We start from the raw sequence: 20,128 nt of genomic DNA on the forward strand, positions 1-20,128 counted from the left end.
TCTTCGTTCACTCTCTGGAATTGTTCAGTGCAGGTTAATTTCTCACTATTGATTTTCTTCATGACGCACCTTGAATGCTTCAAGATCTCTTGACCTATATAAAATGTCTCAAGGACAGCAATTTTTTTTAAACAACAGGCCTTCAGAAGAATGGTTGAAAAATCCGCAAAGATAATAAAATAATTCTTCTCCAACTATTAGCTGGGCTGTTTAATCAGACATTTTGATCAGATCTTAAGGAGAGAACACAACCACGAACATCTGCAAGAAGAGGCTTTCTATATTGTGGTTTGCACATGAATGCTACTTTTGTGGGAAGTCTTGAAGAAGCATGGCATTGTCATCAAACAAATGAAATTTCAAGCTAAATCAGAGTAATAACTGGAGCCACTTTGGATGGCAGCATGAGGACACACAGTACAGGAGGAGAACTCAGAAGGGGCAGTCAGAAGAGCCATTAGCCATGCCAGGAGTTTGGTCCCGTGGGCTTCTGTTACTGACCTGAAAAACGAACATGATTTGTTTTAAAGGGTCTTCCCAACTCTATAATTAAATGTTCTATAGCAAAGACAATATATAAAATTGTATTAATAGGAAAAGCAATTTTTAAAAAAGCAAAGTAAAAACATATTTATACCTGAAAAAAAGCTTGAGAACAGTGTCGTGAGCGTGATTCTTGCCTGTAGGTACTCATTTTGATGCCTGAGTATTCTTCCTCCAACCCATTACTATTGAAAAGTGCAAAGTTCTTTTAAGGGTGCAATATTCTATTCAGTTTTCAAATCATTCCTTTCTTCAACCCTGAAATATTGCTCCATTAATAGAAAATTGCGTCAGAAGCACTTTATTCGTGGTAATTCCTTTTCATGGGCTTCCAAATAAAACATCAATAATATCAACACTATAGTAAAGAAAATCAACCTAACAAAAGCACAGACAAACAAAACAATGCCTAAATTCCCAGCACTGATGAAAACAGAAATGAAGTGAACCAAGCCATTCTCACACATCATGTGGAGTGTAGATTTATTCAGGTTTAAGAGTCTCCTAAACAAGTTACGTCAACGTCACTCCATCTCCTTCTTTAATAAAAAGTATGACAGGACAAACATTGTAATTTTAAAATTCTAAAAATAATAGAAAAGTAAAAAGAGATTTCCTAGAGAAATCCCTCTCCTAAATCTTAAATGGTTTTGTGGCTTCTGTGAAATCTTTCTTTGGAGTAACCTGGTAGCATAGATTTCGTTTCTGTTTTAAACTAGGTTCTTACAAGAGCACTGAATTAGAACATCAGTTGATTTATGAAGCATGAACATTTATGAACAATGAATTCCCCCCGCTCTAAAAGGAAAATGGCAAATGTCAGCAAAAGCAGGGGAGCAATGGAAATCCAGTTTGCTTTGTGAATTGAGTCTTACCTTAAATATCCCATTCTTGTTTAAAAACAGAACAAAGGAAACAGAATGGTATGAGCACTCTAAAATCATCTGCAGCACTTTTAAGGGTTAAACCTGCTTAACCCATTCTTAAGTCAGAGAATGGCACCATGGAGTCCAGCTCACTCCTCCGGTGTGGCTAGTTCTAAACCTGTGGTATCCTTGGCTTGTCAGAGCAGTCATGCACTCTATTTCCACCCCCCTCCCACCCAGTTAATAGTATCCATTCATAGCTACTCACTACTGCAGGATTTGACCTGAGAAATGCTAGGATTTATTAACTCAGCAGTTTTGAAAAGTCCCTAAATAATCTGCCCTTGGCCAGCAAGGGAACTGCTAGTCTCGAGTTCTCAGAAGCAGCTGGTGAGGTTCTTAGCCAAGTTCTTCAGATGCAGGAAGTTCTTCAGGACAACCTACTTTGACGTGGCATGTACAGATCTTTAAGCCAGGCTTCCTGGATCTAGGAAATGTTATTCCTGACTCCTTCGACCCAGTTACTGGCTAGAAACAAGTTTGCAATCTGTAGGTAATCACTCTTTCTTCCTTCTTTTCTTCTAGGAGCTGGCGTGGTAGCTATATTTTTCTAAAACAGTCATATTAACGTGTTCGAAAACCCACTGCTGAGTCTCGGATAAAGGGTCACATCTGGCCATGAAAATCTTCCTCTCTGCAGGGTTGCAGTCCACACAGCTGTTGCTCACTGGATGGAACAATGTTTTGTCCTGGAGGGATCACAAAGAAAAGACTAACATAGTTCACAGAATAGGCAGAAGAAAAAAACTATTTCTGCTTGTATTTCAGTAGAAGGAGACAAGCTGTGTAACTAAACAATGGCAGATTGAGTTTGCCAGCGTGGAACAGTTTCCTAGGATCTGCTGGTGCCATGTAAAGGCCAATGGGTTGAATGTCCTGTTCCTGAACTCATGCAGAAATGAAAAAAAACCCATAGTATCTCATTAATAATGCTAATAGGATAGAAAACCCAGTTAGGATGTGAGGAAGGAAAGCCTTAAGAGGTGTCTAGCTTGGATTCAGTCACTGGGGAGGAGTCCCTATGATGGAATCCTGGTAACTTTGTAGGATAGAGACAGACACGTGTTTCCTCAGTTATCGTGTGATGCCTTGGACTGCTTCAGAGCTCTGCCAGCAAGAGCCCTGCCACCCAAGGACGCACCACTGGGGACACACCACTGGGGACACACCACTGGTCTCAGACTGGGGACTTCCACAGCAATGAACCCTTTTCTTTAGAAGCTATGCTGCTTCAGGTATGTCAATGTAGTGATGAAAACTGACTAATAATTACAACCTTCAAACAGGTTCAGTCAGAGAAAAACATGATTCAATTATGTATTCAATCAGTTTGAAACCAGCCACCCATTCACTTCCTGCTCTGTGATGCTTGCTGTGCTACAGGCTTGGATTTTGAAGGCCTGTATGTGTGGTTACTTGTCAAGCAGCTAACAAGCAGCTGTTCAGGGAGATACATGTAATTTCAGTTAGACCATAGTAAACAATAATCACACATACACATTCTCAGATGACCAGGAGACTCATGATTTTCATAACTGATGTAGAATCTGTAGTGGGAATCAGAACTACAAAAGGAAAGGAAGAAAGGAAGAAAGAAAATGCAAAAAGGAGGGACTCAAAGGACTAGGTGCTCTTTGCCCTCTTTAGAAAGTGAAATTAGAAAGGGCAAGTGCCCACCGACAACAGCTGAAAGGACAAACCGAGATTTGCTAGCTCTTGAACTTCAGTCCCCTCTCAGCCCTTACTGATTGATGTTGTAGGTGTCCTGGTGATGCAGTTCTCTCTGCTTCCTGTGAAATGGCAGAAGCAGGAATTTTTTTTTAAGCAATGGTGACAAGTTCCTACTACAGTTAACATCTCAGTGAGTGAAAGGTGCTTATAGGGCACTCAGTATAAGTAGTGAACAAGCTTATTATTTGAACAGGCTCTATTAACACACACACACACACACACACACACCTTATTCTTGTACAAAGAAGAAAAAATAAGGTAATGCTAAAGAAAATGATCTTTCCTTAACTACTCTCCAACTTTTTTCTCTATGCTACTTAGGCTAAAAAACAATTGCCTCAAGTCACTACTGAAATTTTAAAACTCAATAATCTTTATTTTGCTGACAAAATATTTAGAGGTTCTGGTTATTATCCTTTAATTGAGGAAGTCTAAACTTAAAATGGTTTTGCTATTAGAAGTACATCAGGCACCCTTTGTAAACATTTCTGGTTTGATCCTGGATTTTAAGACACTATCAACCAATATTTAAAATCCTTTTAGGATCCGGATGTTTGCATAGTTTGGAGCTGCATAAAGGAAGGAGGGGTGAGGAAGGAGAAAGGGCAACTTGCCTACCATTTAGCTTGCATGGTTCTATTTTCAGTGGAAACAAAGAGGTATGCTTAAAACAAGGATGTGCTATTCCCTTCTGTTCTCCCTAGTGGAAAGTTTCCTAAGTATACTGTGTATTTTACTTTCCTTAAAGAAGGATACTGAGGCCTCTTTAGCATTTTATTAATCTTCTGCTTCACTCATTCTATTCTTGACTAACTGTGAAGGCTCCAAGAAACCCTCTTGTACTTAGGGACACAGGTAGCAGAGTTCCAGGGGAAGGCGAGTGAGCTCAACAGCTCACCACCCCCACATCCTACGTTAGTCCTAGGTGGTTGCTGCCATAAATTGCCTACGCCCCACATAGGCATCATAGCCCTGTGGGCAACCATCATTTTCACTGTCTTGCTTTTCTCCCTGTGCCATTCATTTCTCACTCCTGACTTTCACCAGTCTAGTTCCATATCAATTCTTTGCTTTACTCTTGCAAAGTGTATGGGATCTGATTCTAATTCATTTTGTTCCAAGTACCTCTTCCAAGTACCTCTTTTCCCCTCTTCACTAACAGCAATTTCCTCTAGCCGTTACCTTTACCAGTAGTTCAAGAGAGGCCCTGAAATATGCCCAGTTCTCCCTCAAAATAAATGTTAATCAATGAGAAAAGAAGAGTCTTGACTATTTCTATTCTCGTTTCCTTCACCATCTTGTGTGCTTTAAAGTGGGTGTAAAAGCCAAACCAGATTTTCTGAATATTTTATTTTCTGAATGTCATTTTCTGGCCATTAGGTGATCCTAGCTTTTCTAATCCCATGTTGGAGCACATGTTCTTTTTTTTTATTATTAATTATTTTGCATTATGTGACAGTTTCATAGGCTCTGGGAATACCCCCACCCCTCCCTCTTCCCTCCCCTCCCCCCTGGTGGATTCCTCCACCTTGATGCAGTATTACAGTTCAAATTCAATCAAGATTCTTTCCTTGCAAACATATACCAAGCATATAGTCCAGCTACTTATTGTCCAGATGGGCTGAACAGTTTCTTGGGGAGACCATTTCTGGTCCGAAGTTAGAGCTGGTAGAATATCATCCCAGTCAATTGAGAGTCCCAATATAACATCAACAGCAATTTGCAATATTATGGAATTGACATGGTTTTGAGTAACCAGTCATGCCTCGCTGGGTGGGACACAAAGATTAGTTACTCCTCACCGTGGTGCTGAGGATTTTCCTGCACACCCCCCCAAAAAAAACAAAAACAAAAAAAAATGTGTTCTGCACCTTAAATGTCGACAAATATCTTGTTAGAGTTACAAGCCAGTCTAGATTATCCTAAAATCTTCCAAGATCAGCAAAATTATACTTCAACACAATAAATGGCTAAATACTCAAATGAAATAGACACGAGACAGCTGAATGGTACCTTATAGCTATTTTAAGGTATATAGCAGCCGGTCCCATATATAAATTAAAATTGAAATGTCAATGAACTAATCATAGGTTGTGGCTAGGACTTGTTTTTTTTTTTTTTTTTTTGGAGCACATGTTCTGACAAATACAGGTGTATTCATGGGTGCAATGAAGCTGGATGTATAAATTTGGCACTATCCTGAACAATCCAGAATATGCTGTCTGAACTTGTACTTCATGTTCTCACGAAAGTTGAGAAAATTTGAATTCCCATTGCCTATCCAAGCCTGAGGAGCTTCATCAGTAAGATGAACAAGTGGGTAAATTGCTGAGGTCTCTCCCAGCTGTAAAGCTGAAAGAATGCTTTATTACAGAGTTCACTGGTGATGGAGACAAATGACAGGGTGTCAAAGCAGAGAGAGTCCACTGTCTCAAGCAGATCAACTGTTTCCTGATCATAGACAGAGCTCAGCTCACCCGCATCTCAGGAGTACGCAGGAGGTCCTGGAGTTCAGGCTTGACCAGACCATCCATTTTTCACTTGTGACCTTGCAGGCTTTGTAATTGTCATCTTGATGTTTATTCTCAGCCAAGCTTTTGATAACTGTCTTAACTGATGATTTTCCTGGCTAGAAATAAGTCAATTTCTTGTTCCCCGACAGCCCCCTGCTCCTCTGCCCTTAGTCTCATTGGCCATGACAGCAAGGGATACTAGCAGAACAGAGGTCTAGAACAGACCGATGAGTGAGAGCTGGTCTTCCACAATAATCCTTCCAGGAGGACAGCACATGACCTTTCCCTGCTTCCGCTTAGTTTTTGTTTGTTTGGCCCCGAAGGAGAACACAGCTGGTGCCCTGCTTGCTCAGTAACACAGCAGCACATCTCGTTTCATTGCTCCCCCAGTCCCTGGATGCCTACTCCCGTGGATTTTTTTTTGTCATGAAAAAATTGGAAAATCTTGAACAGGAAATGCAACAGTTGAGATTCAAGATAACCAAGCTACCCATGATAATCATGTTGGTTCCTGGACAACCAGTCCCCATGGAAAAGGTAGCTCATTGGAAGGGAGACATCTTCAAAACAGACCTGTGGGCTTGGTTGGCACCAATGTGACACTTAGGTTACTTGTAGGTTGGTACCACATTTTATTAGTCTTTATGCTTTTGTAGGGATCAAACTTCAGAAGAACAAGCAAGTTATGGAAAATGTTCTAGACTATACTCAAAGTCAGACTAAACACCAAAGATGCAAATAAGTATGTGAGTTCATAATGTATGGGATTATAATTCTGAGAATAAAACTGCCGCACAGTGGGAAGAAGGAAATTTAAGACTAGGGGAAAAAATTAGAGTTTGTGACTCCAGAGGATTTGGATCATACCATGTCACTTGCTTTCTGTGTGACACTGAGCAAATTCTTTAATTTTATGATCTTCAATGTATCCGTAAAAATTTAGATAATACTATGCCTTACAAGTTTGTTGTGAGGGTAAAATGAATTCATGTGTCAAATCATTGGCATAATGTCCTGCATATAAGTGAATAAATAATAGTGATTATACTAATTAACTTTATTAAAATTGCTTTTCTTTAATTCTAAGAGGAGAGGAAGGGCAACAGAGAGAGAGAGAGAGAGAGAGAGAATCTATCTACTGGTTAAAACTCCAAATGTCTGTAATAATGGGTCTGGACCAGCTGGAAGATTGGAACTGGGAACTCAGATCTTCTACTTGGGCAATGGAAAACAAACAAATGCTTGGTTCATCACCTGCCACCGTCAGGGTACATTAGCAGTAAGCTGGAGTCAGAAGTGAAGCTGAGATGCGAGTTCAATCACTCTGAGGTAGAATGTGCGTGTCCCAAGTAGCCATCTCTACTAATGCACCAAAATACCCACCTCTCCCATTTATTTTTAGTCAGGAACAACCCCAGTTATAAACCTAGACTGTGATAACCATTTGTCTTGGAAATAGCTATTCAACACCAACGTGTTTTCTGTAATCCTGGAAAAATAGAATTTTCAAAAAGTTAACCTCTGTACCAACTAGTTATTCAAATTAATGTGGCAGGATCTCCTGTTTTAAGCCAAAGGATTTATGGGTTAAAGGTAATCTATGATTCCAAAATTAACACTTCTGTATAGCTGTGGTCAGAATTTATATCTGGTCTGTGTGTGTGTGTCTTTACCTAGGACTCAACATTAAGATCAGTTGAGTTCAGCAAATAGTTATTCAGTGTCTTTAATTTTTTGGTATGCATTAGGAGAGGGAAAAAAGATGAATCTCCAACCCAATAAATAGAGATCAACCGATAAATAAGAGGGGTTGGTATTTGGCACAGCAGTCTGGATGTTGGCTGAGATGCCAGCATCTGATGGTAGAGAGCCTGGGGTAAAATCTTGGCTGTACTCTCAATTCTAGCTTGTTAAAATATGGACTCTGGAGGCAGCAGGTAGGGGCCGAAGTGGTTGGGTCCCTTCTGTTTCAATGGGAGACCTATATTGAATTCTAACCTCCTGGCTTTGGCTTGATCCAGTATAGGGCATTAATGGTATTTGGAAGTGAACCAGCAGATAGCAACTCTCTCTCTCTCTCTGTCTCCCAAATAAAATAAATAAAATTGGGAAAGTAGGTAAACTTTAAGCTTTTTAGAGTAAGAAAGTAGTATCACTGGGACTGAGATGGGGGTGAATAGGATGAATTCAATTTATTTCAGAAGTAGGAAAAATGTGAGTAAAAGTATAAGCATTTTTTAAAAAGATTTATTTATTTATTTATTTATTTTATTACAAAGTCAGATATACACAGAGGAGGAGAGACAGAGGAAGATCTTCCGTCCGATGATTTACTCCCCAAGTGACTGCAACAGCTGGTGCTGTGCTGATCTGAAGCCGGGAACCAGGAACCTGTTCCGTTGCCTACATGGGTGCAGAGTACCAAGGCTTTGAGCCTTCCTCGACCGCTTTCCCAGGCCACAAGCAGGGAGCTGGATGGGAAGCAGGGCTGCCGGGATTAAAACCGGCGCCCATATGGGATCCCGGTGCGTTCAAGGTGAGGACTTTAGTCACTAGGCCACGGCGCCGGGCCCAAAGTATAAGCATTTTAAATTAAATTTATTCAACAAAAAATTAATTGAACACCTACTATTTCCCAAGCAGTGTTTTAGATGTTTGGAATATATAATTTAACTTAACGAGACTCAAATCCTTCTCCCATAAGTTACATTCTAGAGGTAGATATAAGAGTAAAGCAGTGGGCCACAGGCAGTAAACAGTGATGATAAAAATACATAGAGTGTTCAAAGGTAATATCAAAATCAAGGAAGTCTTGAGGATCTGGAATGGCAGAGGTGAAATCAGTGTGCATAAGTCTTAACAGGAGTGGTCAGTGCAAATCTCATTGAGAAGGTGACATTTGGCCAGTCTTGAAGGACAAGTGATTATTCACATAGCTGTGTGAAATGGTCCCAGACAGAAGGAAGCAAAGGCACTACAAAGGCATGTGTCCTGATGCAGGCTGGGGAATCTCTGTCTGTGGGCTCTTCAAGGCCTGCAAAATCATTTCTTCCGGCAGTCACAGGTGGGACTCAAAATTCAATAAATCTATAGCAGGCTGATTTTTAAGCTGGTAATTTTGAATGGCCCTTGAATGATGTTATACATATCCAGTTAACCCTTGGCAGAAAAAAAAAAAGCTTCCCCTCACATGGAAGGAATAGTGAGGAAGTGAGGGAGGAGAAGAGGAGATGGTGTAGGGTGTGATGGAGGCCAAGTCAGACTAGCAAGCCATTTGATGATGGCCGGAGCACAGAGAACACGGTGGATGGTTTTAGGTGATGATATCCAAAGGCCATCGCATGAGGAATCTGGGGGTACAATACTGAGTTTGATTTTTCACATAATCATTGGGAATGGTTATTGAAGGATTTCAAACAAGAGTCACAAGATCTATATGTAGGATGGCAGAGAGGAGGACACGGTAGCCGTATGGAGACACAGGAACAGTTGGAGGCTACTGAAGCAATTCAGATTTCAGTGGACACAAAAGCAAAAACAGTAAGGAGGAGCTGGGAGAGACCCAGGCGATGAAATGAGAGATATTTGAGAAGCTAAATGCATAGGATGTTCTCACTAAAGGAGTGTGTGGGTGGTAACGCGGAAGAGGTGACTGGTAGCAAAGTAGTATTGAGGTAAGAGATGCAGAAAGCAGAAAACAGAACTGAGATTAGAATGATAATGATTTGTGTAGCAAGTATATTGAGTTGGATGTGTTTATTGGCTCTTCAGGTTTATATGCATAGTAGGCAGCTGGATATAGACTGGAACTTAGGCTAGCCATCTTTGTAACTGGGGAGAATTGAACTACTCCTTTGTGTTCATTTCTAAGTCAAAAAAAGTAATGTTAAAGTATATTGAAAGAGGACACACTTTTGAAAGAGAACTCCTTCATGTCCAATGCCTTTTGTGTCTAAATGAGGGAATCACATCTTGTGTTAACCCTAGGTTTGTCTGTGACAATCTTTGGTGATCACTTACTTTGATGGCAATTCAGGTTTTCTACCTATAAAATCAGTGCAGTGTAGGAAGGAGAGTGGGATGAGTTGTGGAGAAAGTACAAGGTTGATGACTGGCTGTTCTTGGAGCTCTTTGGAAGAAAGACAAATTGGGTGGCTTTTTTTCTGCCTGTTTTTACGGTTGGCATCTGCAGAAGTACCAAGAATATCTTGAGAGGCATAAAAAGAGACACAGCGGTGTCATTACTTGTCCTTTTGCATTTTCCTCTGGCAGGTAGAATTCCTCACAGGAGGAGAAAATTGGTCTTTCTGCATCTGTCACTAATTTGGCTAATCTGAGAAAAAGTGTTTCTTAGTAACCTAACCAAACCCCGGGGTGTAGATGCTGGAACAGCTATGGGCATCGCACATCTTCAAACCCTCTGCTCCTCTCACCAGCTATTCTGGATTGTAAGTGACATGCATAATGTAAGTACAAATCTTCTCAGAGCAGCCATAATCATTAAAAAAATCTATTCAAATGTGTTAGATACCTGCTCTTCAGCCACTTAATGACTCCCACGCCCTTAGCTAAATTCTTAGCTTGGCCTGCGAGGTCCTTTATGGCTCCGCCATTCTCTGTAGAATAGCACGTTGTTTGCCCTTACACTCATGCATTCACATTGATTTCTGTCTGGTTTTTTTGTTTGCTTGTTTTTTTATTTATTTATTATTTTTTTTTTTTTTTGAGAAGGGGAAACACCCTATCAACAAAAGAGACTACCCTGTTCAGGATTTTTACACAAATTGATATGTATGTTTGGATCTTCATCATCTTTTTTACTTATTTAATTTCTACTTAACTTTTAAGTCTCCATTTAAATGTTTGTCAGAAAAACCTTTCCTGTCCTTTTGACCTGGGTAGTGCTGTTTAATGTTTGTGCCTTACACTGTACACTCTTAGTATTTGTTTCCCCTCTAAGCTAAAGTTTCCATAAGTAGAGAAAACTCATTTGTTCTATATCTTGTTTCTGTCTGTCCATATCTCGTTATCACTTCTCTGTGAACTTGCCAGGACTCAAGTGAATATAATAGCTTCTATTTATCGAGTGTGTATCTGTATGTTAGATGGAACTAAGTATTTCCACTAAGCTTTTAGTTTTTTTCCCCAACCAAATCTGAGAAGATAGTGGGTTGTGAACAAACAGGAAGCTAAACGAGTTATTCATTCATTCAACAAACACTAACTAAACACCTATGTGCCACCCAGTGTTCTACATGCTCAAGATACTGAACAATAGAAAAGTACCTACTTTCATGAAATGCATATTATAATATTTAGCTATAGTTAGCTAAAATAGAACAGAAATTAATTGAAATGCAAAGAGTTAGTCTATCATTTCCTGTGTATCTGTCAGTTTAGAAAGTTCCAATTGGAAGATTGCTTGGTAAACATGTGGATTAAGAAGAGCTAACATTTATTTCTTGTGTGCCACATGTTTGTTTATTGAAGTTTCATTTAGTCACCACCACAAGCCTCTTAGGTGGCTATCATTGTCATCCCCTTTTATAGAGGAAGAAATAGAAATATGCACTAAGGAAGTTTTCCAGTGTTTCACAATGGAGCTAATGACTCAAATCTCATGCCCTTCAAAATCAGAGCCTCTCAGAGAGGTACAAGAGTGTAGAGAGATGTCTAGGAAAATAGCTGAATAATTTAAGAAAACACATAGAAAGTTCTTTAAGACAAGCATGTAATGGTAAGACAGAAAACCTATCACTCAGGCTAAATTGACATTGAGAATCATCATTCATAAGAAGCTCATCCTTGGTTAAATACCTAGAATACTGTGTTCTGGGCATCATGCCACTCTCAGTGCTGTCTGCAGTACATTAGCAGTCAATATCCAGGAAACTGAGGTAGGTCCAAATTAAATCTTATGAAGACCAGTGGCAGGAAATCGGGCTTTTTAATTGGAAGTAAAAATTAAAGATTAACTAAGTATTGTTCAAGTGTTTGGGATCTGTTTTGAGTAAGTGGGTTACATTTTATCTGCTTGTTACCAATGACTAAGGAGTGCCTTTGGGCAGTTGGGGCTGTCCAGGAATGCATGGGCTGTGTTGGGAGAACATGACCTGCTCCAATACAATCACAGGTCCAGGGGCTTGTAAGGACTTTGAACTAAAGGAGTTACATTCATTTTTAGTACATTTAGTACATCCTTATGTAGATTTTCCTTGGTTTTGGCCCTAAATGAATACGAATTAGAATGCTTCAAAATAGCCTTATGGCCTTTCATCTGGCATCTTTGTAGACGGGCACGATCTTATGAACTGAGAGGACAGAGCATGGACAAATACTATAGGTTATAATAAATAGTCAAATGCAAACCCATTGCAAGAATTTCACCCCCTCACTTTTGAAATTAGTAGGATTGTTACCTTGTTACCAATTTGGACTGGCAGGAACCTTCATATCTGCTTTTCCTGCTTAATGCTATTATTAAAGGTATTTTTTTTTTTTTTGGTGCAAGTACAAATGCTCCAGAGAGCAACTGAAAAAAGTAATTTAAAATCTTTTTCTTTTAGGCTTTTGGGAGGCTGCATGTATGCTTTTTCTTTAAAAAGAGAGGGGGGGAGTAACAACAAGGGTCGGGGGAGGAGGGGAGAGAGAGAAAGATTGAGAGATAGAGAGAGAGAGAGAGAGAGATCTCCTATCTCCAGACCTTCTCTAAATGTCTACAATGGCCAGGGCTTGGTCAGGTAGGAACTGGAAACCCATTCCAGGCTTCCCCGCTGGGTGGCAGGAACTCAACTCTTCTGTCCTAACATGTGCATTAGCAGGGAGCTGGAACTGGGTGTAGAGCTAAAAGTCGAACCCAGGTACTTTGATATAAGACACAGACACCCTGGCCAAGCATCTTCAACTGCTAGGTCAAATGCCTGGCCTATGCGTATGATCTTGAGACAAGGAAATACACATTTTGCTCAATACAGTTTGGAGATTACAAAGGAACAATTCATATCATTGTTTCCTTGTGTCAGTAAATATTTGTCCTGTAACTTAACATATTAAATACTAGATAGGCCATGTAGAATTTCTTTCTGAGAAGTTCCTGCTTTCTGGTAGTTATAGAAAGACAGACTACTCAGGAATAATACAAGTTACAGGTACAAAGAAGGAAATGAATTTGAATGGGAGTCCAAGTAGAAGGGAAAATCCCTACTAGACCAGAAGGTTGGAGTATGCTCAGTAGGTGGAAACTTGAGATAGGAAGTGGTTACCAATCCGGCTTCCTATTGGAACAGCTTGGGAACCTTCAGAAAGTATCAGAACTCAGGTCTCTGTAGAGCCTTAACTGATCTATCCTTATATAAATGGACTTTGATAATGTTGTGATATCTAGTAATTTTATGGCATCTAATACTACATTTCCTCACAATTTTCCTAGCTATTTTTGACCTGTTAATTTCCATAAAATGTTTAGAAGCAGTTTAATTAGTTTGCAAAATAAAACTATTGAGGTTTGTTTGGTTTTCTATTAAATGAGTATATGTCAGTTTGAAAATGGACATCTTCACAATAGTATTATATTCTTCAAACATGATAGATTCCTCTCTCTCTCTCTTTTTAAGGTATTATGTATTTGAAGGGGGGGGGGGTTGGATGGCAGAGAGAGAGAGAGAGAGAGAGAGAGAGAGAGAGAGAGAGATTGAGAGAGAGAAAATTTTCAATCTGGTTATTTACTCCTGAACCACAACCAGCTATGGCCAAGCCTGGCTGGAGGCTGAAGCCTGGAACTCAAGTTGAGTCTCCTACCTAGGAGGAAAAGATCAAAGTAATGTAGCTATTACTTGCTGCCCTCCAGGTATACATTAGAAGGAAAGTGGAATTGGAAAGTGACATTGGAACAGGAGCTCAAACCCAGGCACTCTTATATGGGATAAGGGCATCCAAGCAGACACCAAACATACACTCTGATTCCCTCTATATATTAAAAAAATGCTCTTACTGGTGTTTCATTCATAGGTCTTAAATGTGTTTTGTGAGGATTATTCCTAGTTATTAAATGCTTTTCACCAGGACCACATTAAACACTCTTTGATTTCATTTTCTACATTCTGTTGTTTGTACAGAGACAACTGACCTTCTTCTTGGGTTTGTGCTTAGTTTACAAATTAATTTTTAATAGTTTAGCCATGTTTTTTGCAAAGATGTAAACTTTTATTTCTTCCTTCCTAACTTCTTACACCTTTAAATTTGTCATCTTTCCCAATTATACTGACAAAGATATCCTGCACCAGGTTGAAAAAGGAGAGACAATAGCCAACATCATATTTTATTTGCAGTATCTTGAAAAACACATCAGCTTTTTACCTTAAGAGTGATGGTGGTTGTGGAGTTTGGATGTGGTTTGCATATACCTCTTATTAGACTAAATTAATTGACCTCCACTTAATTTCTATGTGGTTACGATTATTAGTCAGATGGTGAAAAGCTTGATGAGTCAGCAGTAGGCGTTGTCTGTAAGGTCTCAGCTAACAACAAAAAGTGCAGTAGGAAAAATGGTCTTCTAAATAGATTGTGATACATGAAGCAAGCAGCTAAGATGTTCCATTACAGATATGTGTTTCTTAGAATTGCGTTTATTGTAGTTTAGAATGTGGTATAAAGCTTCCAAACATGACTTAGGAGATTGTCTTTCCTTTGGGAAACCACTGCGATTACCTAGGGGTTGCAAGCGAAGGCAGCCGCCAAGGTAGGACTGTAGAACTAACAGAGGTGATGGGTTTTAACAATGTTGTCTAGGGGAGAAAGTGACATGTCCTAATTAAACTCCAATTAAGTGTGATGGTTTAAAGCTCGGAAAGGCAGTTTCTTATTTCAGATGGTGAGTGACCACTTTTTTTTTTTTAACTTAGATTGCATCCAAGACTCACGGTTCTGGTAACAGGGGTCCCCCTGGTGGTGAAAACAGCTAAGAACAGGGCTTTCCCTTCCCAGATACCCAACTTTGTGGGCTTCAGCTACACATCTGAAGGTAGTTACCAAACCATAGCATGTGAATGCCCTTCTGCTTTTGTGATGGCGAAACACTCTGAAAACTGATAGCTGCGAATGGACCCGAAAGTGGGGCTTGCCAACAACCTCCACCCAGTCAATCAAGGTGGCAGATTCTGGCCATCATTTTTTTTTCTCCAAGAAGTTTCCATGAATTTTGGTTGGCTAGTGTCACTTGTCCTCATTCCAATAGGCATTGAGACTCTTGTAGGAAGGAGTGAGATCTTATTTCTACAAATATGTCCAAAGAAAGAAAGATTTTAAATCCAGGTTCATCCGAATTTGAAAGGTGGCTCAGCCACAAACCTGTTAGCATCTGTTTCTGTTTGCGCAAATTATTAATTGTAGCATCCCGGTGGGTGTGAACCACCAACACAGTGCCTCCTTAGCAGTTTGAGAGCTTGTTGCCTTAGGAATCTGGGCTGACTCATGAGGACTCTATAATAGAGAGCCACAGGGCCAAAGAAAACTGAGAACATTGCTAAACTTTTCTGGAAACCCACAGGGCCAAGTACTTCATCTAGATAGACAGGGTAGTGCCCAGAGAGAATCTCTCTTTGTGCTTTCTTTCTTTCTCTCCCTCCTTCTTTTTACCTAGGGCATGACCTTCGATTAAACAAGAAGGCTATTCAAAAATAGGTCTGAGTCATTGCTTGTGCTAAGCTGTTCCAGAAATTTTCCATCTTGAGCCTTTGACATGTTCCTGATTAGGTACTAGTGCCTCACTTTGCTATATAAATGCACATCCAGTGTATCCTTTTGCTAATCAGTGTGAGAGCAAATGCCACTAAGATCTCAGGACAGAGACATGGCACACTGGCATCCAGGAGTTCCCTTTCACTCATCCCCTGGGAACCTGAAGGGTTCATAGTGTTGAAGGTCTTAAGAGTTACTTCCTGAAGTCCCTGCGACCCACCAAGCTTCCTCCCTGGGAACTCTGAGTGCACATGTGTTAGCTGACTTTACCCCTCTATAAGCTTTTGTATGCTCCCTAATAAAAGCAACTACATTTTCTTGACATAATTGCATGTTACTGAGTGGTCTTCTCTCATGATCTAAGCATAAAATAATGAAAAATGTTCTTTCCATTAGAGACCACCAGCATTTCAGGCATTGAGTTGATGTGTAGAGAAACTAACTTCTTAAAGGTCAGAGTAGAACTGTTTAAAATATTCTGTTTTGTTGCAGTACACAAGACAATATTGTATTGTATAAAGAAAGGATCTGACAAGATTGACCACTGATTTTCTATTTCACACACACACACACACACACACACACACAACAGTGAGAATTCCAACTTCATTGGCTCTCCCCCAGCCCCATATTGTATCTGACACCAACTAATGAGTTCTTCTGGTTTTCAGTTGTTGTACAGGAAACCCTAACAGCTAAAGTTCTGTGCTTTTTCTGGACAGATCGCCATGGTTTGTTGGCTGTTGGGGTAATGGAGGTGGGAGGCTGAAGATCCTTGCACACACGCACCTGCTTTGGAGTGAGTGCGATCTTAGGGGCCCACATCCCAGAGTCGGACACCAGAGTGCTTGTTAATTAAGGGAATAAGCATCACATCCCAGTTCCACACCCCAAGCTTACCTTCCACAGCTTCTTTCCCTCAACTTTTAGTCATTTCAGGGAACGCTGACTGGACTTTAGGCTTAGGAGAGCCACATTCAAGAAGGAAGTGGTGTTATATTTTCCTTATAGCTTGAGATAGGGCTGGCTTATCCTGGGGAGTGCAGTCTCAGGAGGAGTTTGAGAGGGGGCAGCATGGAGCTCAAAGGGCAGTTGCTAATTGACAGTCAAATTCTGTTTTAGAAATCAGTTCTTTGACAAGCAATCTTGTACAGTATTCTAAAAAGCTATCAAAGGAAATTGAATGAAAACGCTTGAAAACAATAATTGTTCTTTGTTTTACCGACTTAATAAAACCTAGTTTTATATTTGCCTTTGAACTTATGCATTAACTTTATAATTCTTCACGATTAAAGATTGTCTCAATAAAGTCTCCGTTGATATCCTTGATAAACTTAATTGTCTTAGCAGAGATAACCTAATCTAGTGAGCTTCAGGCATTGTATAAAGGAATAGATGCGTTCATCTCTGTATGTTTTGAATCTGATTCTCTTTTTTTTTTCTAATACAAACTTATTTGTTTGAAAGGCAGGGTTACACAGTGAGATGGAGAGACAGAGACCTTCCATCTTCTGATTCACTCCCCAACTGACCGCAACATCCAGGGCTCACGTGTGATACCGACTGTGGTGTCTTAGGCAGAAGCTTAACTTGCTGTTCCAAAATGCTGGAGTTTGCTGCATCTTTGCGGTGGTCTCCAAATGCGCCTATAAAGGATGTGTATGTATGTCCAAGTAACATTTGCAATCAAAACTGACTTTTAAGAAAAAGTTAAGCCATGGCAATTGGAGCATGACCACACTGAAGTGACACCTACCTTCCGATATCCCCAGAGCTGGTTCCCCTTCATGCCATGGCAATCGTAGAGAGTGACTGGGCTGCTATGGGAGATGGCATCGAAGCAGAATTTCCGCGTGTGCATTGGCTCACCAGGTCGAATATCTTCTCTCCATCCAAAGGTGAAGAGCTGGCAAACAATAGCAGAGAAGCAGCAGTGAGTTGGATTGGGAGAGCAGGGAGAAGGTGCGTTTCTCAGTAACTTAGGACTCCTGCTTTGTGAAATACAAGAACAACCACATCTTAGCATTAAAAAACAGTATAGAAAAAGACACATATCATAAAGTGCTGTAGCCAGACCTTTGGTCCAGGATGATAAGATGTGCAAACAAGAAGGAGTTTCCTGTTAGGTTTGGTGTGGGAAAGGAAATGACAGAAGGTGAGTTCAAAGGAAGAGAGAGAGAGAGAAGGGTAGAAAGAGGAAAAGGAGAGTGAGTGGGGGGAAAATGGGAGGTGGAAGAGAGAGAACTGAGGAACGTCTTAATAAAGCCTTTGTATTCTTTATTTAGATACAATGTTAGTTTAGGGGCAGATCATCTAGAATCTGCCCAGTCTCATCTACTCACATGTTACTGGCTTAAATGCTGTACACTTAGCTTAAACAAGCATTACACTGAAAAAAAAAACCATGAATAGAGTTGAGCTGAACTGATGTAAGCACAAGGAAAAATCTAAATTAAAGGAAAGATAAACTTAATGAAGAAAAGAACAGGCAGAACAATTACCGCAACTTGTAAGAATAATTCTACAGGGCAAGGTAGGAAGTTGCAAGTCACAATGAGAAATACGGTTTTATAGTGCACCTCCACTGATCTGCTTCTACCCTACAACAGAATTTTCATGAAATGATTCTTATCTTACTGTGTCCAAGGAATTCATATTCCATTCAACCTCTCTTTATCCTAGTCTGTCCTATACTATATGCTTTATTCCCTTATGTCAAAAATGCTGCCTATGAAGGATTGGCATTGTGACTCAGTGGATGAAGCTGCTGCCTACGACGCCAACACCACGTGTGCTTGTCAGTTGCAGTCCCAGTTGCTCCACTGCTGATCCAACGGCCTGCTAATGGCCGGGATAACAGCAGAAGACGATCCTGGTGCTCGGTGCCCTGCCACCCACTTGGGAGCCCTAGATGGAGTTTTAAATGGCCATTGTGGCTATTTGAGAATGAACCAACAGAAGGAAGGTACCTCTTACTTTTCCCCAGCCCCCTGTAATGATGCTTTTCAAATAAATACATAAATCTTTGTCTCTCAGACAAGCAAATTTTGAAAAATAAAATTTTTACTTATGATGCAGTTAATCGAATTTACAGTGTGTTAAATCAACAAAGGACATTTTCTTGAGTTATTTGAGCTGGGCAGCAACTGAAGGTATAGTAGGAGAAAGCTCTAAGTACATAGAAAAATAGACGAGATGATCCTTAGGAGTTCTTCTAATTCTAAAATTTCAGTGAGGCTATATAATTCCTACAGTAGGATTTCAGGCAGGCCAGCTGTGTGAAGCTAAGCTGTGAACTGCAAAATTAAGAAAAGCTGTCAGGGAATCTCTGGCGATAGAAAAGCAAGCACAATATGGGGCCGCACTGTAGATAATGCACTTCCGCATATTTCAATGTTTAAGTCCTACTTAGGAAATAAAATGATGGCTAACCGAAACAACAACATGGTGAGGAAACTCAGGAAAATGGCAAAAAACTGGGCTAAGTGGTCTGGTGAAGATGAAAAAGTCAATCAAATACGGGAAAAACAATTGTCTGTGTATTGGCAAATGGCTGCATCCTGTCTCTCCCTGGAAGACAGAATGAAAGAGAATGATTGAAATAGGAAGACAAGGGGTTTTAGGTTAGGTATTTGAATGGATTCATGAAGAGGAATTGTGCAGTCTCTTTCCATAGAACTTTTAAAGAAATAATTATTTTAGAGAAAGCAGATGGATGCTACCTAGGTCCATTGATAGACTTCATCCCCACATGTCTCTGCTGGGGCTGGGCTGGGTAGGGGCTGGGAACAAGAGCTGGTCCCAGGCTTTCCATACGGGTGGCAGAAGCTCTGTTCCTTCAGCCTTCTGGGAGCTGCATTAGCAGGTTGCTGGAGTCAGATCTAGGCACCAGCCTGACACAGGCATCCTAACACATTTTAGCCACTCGGTCAAATGTCTGTCCTGAGTTTGGCAAAATATGTTTCATTAGACACATTTAAATCCTGCACAGAACTACTTCTCAAGGAAGTATCTCTTCAGCTGTTTCTGATCTTGATTGCTCTCTTTTCAGAACCTGTGACAGACAGGTTCTTCTGACCTTTAAAATGTTTTCATCTTCCTGTTTTGGTTCTTTGACACTTGCCCTTCTCGGCCTCCAGAGGAGGGTGTTTGAAATCCCTATTTGGCCATGCTCCTTCTCAGCCTAAAATCCCATGACATTTCAAATAACGTTTAAAGAAGTACGTGAAATTCTTCAATAGATGACAAATTTTCCATGGCCTGATCTTTGTGGGCAATGATTTGGAGAGTTTAGGGGCTCATGTTGATATTTAATCCCCATCGTAATCTTACTATGGGTTTTAGAGGTGGTGGTTTTGAAGGGAATTGGGATTAGAAAAGCTGGTTAGCAGAAAGCTCTGTGATTGAATACTACTGGATTTCTAAGAGGGAGAGAGCTTCACACACACACACATACACACACACACACACACACGGCATATGGATTCCCTGTCTCTTGCTATGGGATTGTAACGCCATGTGCCACCTAAGGACTTTGCCAGTAAGAAGGTCATTACCAGATGAAGGCCCTTGAATTTTCAGAACAGTAAAGTAATAAACCTTTTTTCTTTCTACCTTTTCTATCTTCTTTACTATCATCATAGTAACACAAAATATACTGTTCTTTTTCAGCTTCTTAAA

At 40.2% G+C, this 20,128-nt stretch overlaps 1 non-coding gene across 1 annotated transcript; it reads right to left on the bottom strand.

The window, feature by feature from the left end:
* Positions 1-573: 573 nt before the first annotated feature.
* Positions 574-17,354, bottom strand: LOC101518275 (polypeptide N-acetylgalactosaminyltransferase like 6). Its single transcript, XR_009246275.1, has 2 exons — positions 17,205-17,354; positions 574-2,158 (listed from the first exon to the last, which is right to left on the bottom strand). It is a non-coding gene; the product is annotated as a polypeptide N-acetylgalactosaminyltransferase like 6 (transcript).
* Between the last annotated feature and the right edge of the window lie 2,774 nt (positions 17,355-20,128).

Source organism: Ochotona princeps, chromosome 11 (genome assembly GCF_030435755.1).
Source record: "Ochotona princeps isolate mOchPri1 chromosome 11, mOchPri1.hap1, whole genome shotgun sequence".
NCBI lineage: Eukaryota > Metazoa > Chordata > Mammalia > Lagomorpha > Ochotonidae > Ochotona > Ochotona princeps.